We start from the raw sequence: 5,042 nt of genomic DNA, 5'->3' as shown, positions 1-5,042 counted from the left end.
TAACCGACTTGAACATCTTGAGCACGGTCTTTGCATCATTATTAGGGCTGACCAAAGCTTCTACCCACTTGGACACGTAATCGACAGCCACCAATATGTACTCATTGCCGAATGAGTTCGGGAAAGGTCCCATGAAGTCAATTCCCCAAACATCAAATACCTCAACCTCCAAGATGATATTCTGAGGCATTTCATTCCTCCTGCTGATGTTCCCTTGTCTCTGACATGTGTCGCAAGTAGACACGAACCGCTGCGCATCTCTGAACATGGTAGGCCACCAATAACCCGCTTGAAGAGCTTTGGACACAGTTTTGAAAGTAGCAAAGTGTCCAGCATAGGGTGAGCTATGGCAATGAAACAAGACTCCAGGAACCTCCTCCTCAGTCACACACCTCCTGAAAACACCATCCGAGCAATGCCTATAGAGGTAAGGCTCATCCCAAAATTACCGTCTTATGTCTTTTAGGAACTTCTTCTTCTTGTTCCCCACAAACTCAGTAGGTTCTTTCTCTGCTGCTAGGTAGTTTGCATACTCTCCAAACCAAGGAAAACTCGGCTGTTTGTTGGTATCGATTGCCTTGCACGGGGTTTTCGGAGCATGTGCTCCCAGGCGGAGCATGTGCTCGGCGGGATCAAAGATGCCGATCGAGTAAACATGTTCTTCAGGAAGGCTATCATCCAAGGGTAGCTCTTCTTCTATCCTCATTCTTGACAAGTGATCTGCAACTCTGTTCTCAATACCCTTCTTGTCTTTAATCTCCAAGTCAAACTCTTGAAGCAACAAAATCCAACGGAGTAGCCTTGGTTTTGCATCCTTCTTGGTCAGTAGATACCTCAATGCTGCATGATCAGTGTGAACAACCACTTTGGAACCAAGAAGGTATGATCGGAACTTCTCAAAAGCAAACACAACCGCTAAAAGTTCTTTCTCGGTTGTAGCGTACTTGCACTGAGCCTCATCCAAGGTGCGGCTGGCATAGTATATCACGTGCAGCTTCTTGTCTTTTCTCTGTCCCAGAACCGCTCCCACGGCATACTCACTCGCATCAGTCATGACCTCAAAGGGAAAGTCCCAATCAGGCGGTTGCACAATCGGAGCGCTAACCAAAGCTCCTTTGATCGTGTGAAAAGCTTCCAAGCAAGCAGAATCGAAATCAAACTTCACTTCCTTACACAACAGCTGGGTAAGTGGTCTTGCTATCTTGAAGAAATCCTTAATGAACCGTCTGTAGAAACCGGCGTGGCCAATGAAACTGCGGATCCCTTTTACCGAATTAGGCGGTTGTAAACTCATCATCACCTCAACCTTGGCTTTTTCAACCTCAATCCCCTTTTCAGAAATCTTGTGTCCCAGCACTATCCCATCTCTGACTATGAAGTGGCATTTCTCCCAATTCAGCACCAGATGTTTGTCTTCACACCGCTGCAACACCCTGCACAAATTAGACAAACAAACGGAAAAGGAGCTCCCATAGACGGAGAAATCGTCCATGAAAACTTCCATTATATCCTCAATCAGGTCAGTGAAAATGGACATCATGCATCATTGGAAGGTCGCTGGTGCATTGCACAAGCCAAACGGCATTCTGTGGTAAGCAAAGGTGCCGTAAGGACATGTGAATGTGGTCTTCTCTTGATCGTCGGGATGGATTGGGATCTGAAAGAAACCTGAATAGCCATCTAAGAAACAGTAGTAAGGATGGTTAGCCAATCTCTCAAGCATTTGATCAACAAACGGCAAAGGAAAATGATCCTTACGGGTCGCAGCATTAAGTTTTCTATAGTCTATGCACATGCGATGTCCCGTAACTGTCCTAGTAGGAATCAACTCATCCTTGTCATTCTTAACCACTGTAATTCCACCTTTCTTAGGGACTACATGAACTTGAATAATCCAGGAACTATCAGAAATAGCATAAATTACACCCGCATCTAGAAGTTTCATTATCTCTTTCTTAACAACATCCTTTAGATTCGGGTTCAACCTCCTCTGATGTTCTACCGAAGTCATTGATTCATCTTCTAGATGTATCCTATGCATGCAAAGATCTGGTGAGATTCCTGGGATGTCATCTAGTGAATACCCTAGAGCCTTTCTATACTTCCTAAGTTCACAAAGGAGCAAAGCGGTCTCTACATTGTTTAGTTCAGAGTTCACTATCACGGGGTATGTAGAGTTAGGACCTAGGAACGCGTACCTTAGCCCGGCTGGAAGTGGTTTTAGCTCTACGTTTGGAGCTCTTAACTCGCTCCAAGGACCGTCCGCTGACTTTACCGGAGCAGGTGCTCCCTCGGCGGATTCCTCCCCTGATTGGTTCTCATCGTCTAGGCTAGCGTAAGCTACCAGTTGCTGGAACCGTGTACCTGCATCCAAAATGCGTGTAAAACCATCAGCTTCCTCATTCAAGAATCCATACTTACCCTCTGCCTTTGTCAAGGCAACCTCCAACGGGTCGAGAGTGAGAACTTCATCGGTAACCTCATGTGCAACCTCTGAACCATCATCAACCACAAAAGTCTGACCATCTATCATAGGTTTCTTGAGCAGCTTATTCATCTCAAACCTTGCGATCATATCCCCCAGCTGGAGATTGATCGCTCCCCCTTGCACATCTATAATCGCACCAGCTGTGCATAAGAATGATCTACCTAAGATCAGGGGGTCACGTGGTTCTTCTTCAAGTTCCAGAACCACAAAGTCTGCTGGTATAAGCGTGTCCCCTATCTGGACATGTAAATCCTCCAACACTCCTATGGGGCGCTTGGTGGATCTATCCGCAAATACTAACGAAATCCGTGTAGACTTGAACTTCGTGTATCCCAGCCTTTTAGCCATTGAATATGGCATAAGGTTCACACTGGAACCTAGATCACAGAGGGAGTTTGCAAAAATCGTTTTACCGATTATCACGGATAAGACAAATCGCCATGGATCATCTCTCTTCTTTAGCACTTTGTTTTGCAGCACAACACTGCACTCTCTTGAAACCATCATCACGTTCTCTTCCTCTGACACTCTCCCAGAAACTAACCCTTTCACATATCTCTTCAAAGTAGATATCATCTGAACAGCATCAGCTAGGGGTAGTTTTACCGTCAATTCTCTCAACATCTCCTTGCACTTTGCATCCTCCAAATCCTTGCGAGATTTCTTAGGAGGAACAGGGTAAGGAACCCTAGGGGTGTACACGCGTGCAGGAGGTACCTCAGTAGGAACGGTCTGATCGGGAGTCGGGAGCACGTGCTCGCCGGATGCTTCGGCTTCTTTTTGACTCAATGGTGGAGTCTCAGCAGCATGTTGAGGAAGGTATTCTTCAGCAATACCCTTGCCCTTGTCAAGCCTAGCGGATGGTGCTTCTCTAGGGGGTAACTTCTTTCCTCCCCTTAGCTCAATCGCATTGACATACTCGTTCCGCGGGTTTGCTTCCCCTTTTCCGGGCAGAGTTCCAGGAGTTCTTTTCACGGCTTCAGCAGTCTGTGCAACCTGAACATCAAGCTTCTTCACATGTGACATTACTGCCTCATACTTCCCATTAAGGTCATTGTACATGGTATCGACCTTAGCGTTGATTTCCACTGAAGCTTTTTGTTGATTCACCAAGAGTTGTTGCATCATGTTTTTTAGCTCATCCTGAGAGCTGCTAGCAGATGAAGATCCCAACTGCTGGATGGTGAAAGGCAGTGCTTGCTGAGCGCTTGTATATGCCTGATGGTTCCCCCCTTGGAAACGGTTTTAAGTGGGCACAAACTGTTTGCCTTGGAAGTTGTTTGAGAAGGTTTTCTGATAACCCATCTGATTCTGAGCTCCTTGCTGCGGATACATCTGATCCTGAGGATTCTCCACGTTGGTGCTTCTATAGGACAAATTCGGATGGCTTCTGTAGTTCGGGTTGAAACCCCTGTTCTGCACAAAACCTTGCCCACTCACATAATTAACCTCCATCGTTTCATCCTCTCCATCACAAATCTCCTGAGCTAGCAGCATGTCTCCGGTCTCATCGACAAAATGGACAGTTTTTTGGCTCCCCTTCAGAAGAAGGTTCACCTTAGCTGTCAACTCGTCAATCTTTTGCGTATCGACACTGTTGACCTTCACGGACCTGTCATACTCAGGAGCCTTGTTGCTGGAGCTTGCAGCTAGGTTCTCAATCAACTGATATGCTCCTTCCTTAGACTTTGTCATAAAATCCCCATTGCTGGCCGAGTTGAGAGCGTTTCTGTAGTCCCAGTTAACTCCATCATAGAAAATGCCCAGAATATGTTCATCACTGAATCCATGGTGCGGACACTCTCTACGGTACTCTTTGTACCTCTCCCAAGCCTCGCAGAAGGCTTCTCCAGTGTGCTGTTGGAACGATGAAATCTTGTTCCTTAGGGCAGCGGTCTTAGCCTTGGTGTAGAAATGGTCCAGAAACGCCGATCTACACTGTTCCCATGATGTCAGAGACCCAGGTGGCAATGACTTCAGCCAACGTGAAGCTCTATCCGCAAGAGAGAAGGGAAAGAGCTTGCACTTCAGAAAGTCTGGCGGTATCCCATTTGAACCAGTGGTGCTACATATCTCCTCAAAATTCTCGATGTGGTCCATCGGAATCTCAGCTGGGAGACCGTGAAATAGGTGCTGCTTCACAAGAGAGATCATCTGTGGCTTGATCTCAAAATCTTGTCTCTGGATGGTGGGAGGAACAATCACCGCTCGGTTGGTGTAGAACACATGCGGGTTGTCCTTGTCCCCAATGGACGGTTGTGGCGGCGCGGCTCTTTCGTGTTGAGCACGGAGCAACTGCCCCAACTGTTGTCGAAGTTATTGCAACTCGGCAGCCATATCCTCATTGTTTCTGTTGTCACCCATGTTGACGGATTGAAACTTTCTGTTCTTGCGGTTTGTTCTTTCTGCCAAAGAGAGCTCTGCGGCTGACAAAGCAACTAGTTCTTCGGTTTTGTTTCTTCTTGTAGATCTTCTTGACATGCACCTGAAACACACGCAAAGAAGAAGCAGAAAGACAAATCAGTAAGGTCTTAGTCTAGTAATTTCGCCGAAA

General features: G+C 46.6%; 1 non-coding gene across 1 annotated transcript; it reads left to right on the top strand.

The window, feature by feature from the left end:
* Positions 1 to 4,271: 4,271 nt before the first annotated feature.
* Positions 4,272 to 4,378, top strand: LOC147922877 (small nucleolar RNA R71). The gene has a single exon (XR_015589918.1). It is a non-coding gene; the product is annotated as a small nucleolar RNA R71 (small nucleolar RNA).
* The last annotated feature ends 664 nt before the right edge of the window (positions 4,379 to 5,042 follow it).

The sequence above is a fragment of the Camelina sativa genome, chromosome 18 (assembly GCF_030686135.1).
Source record: "Camelina sativa cultivar CO46 ecotype springtype chromosome 18, ASM3068613v1".
NCBI lineage: Eukaryota > Viridiplantae > Streptophyta > Magnoliopsida > Brassicales > Brassicaceae > Camelina > Camelina sativa.
This window is presented reverse-complemented; position numbering and strand designations above follow the sequence as displayed.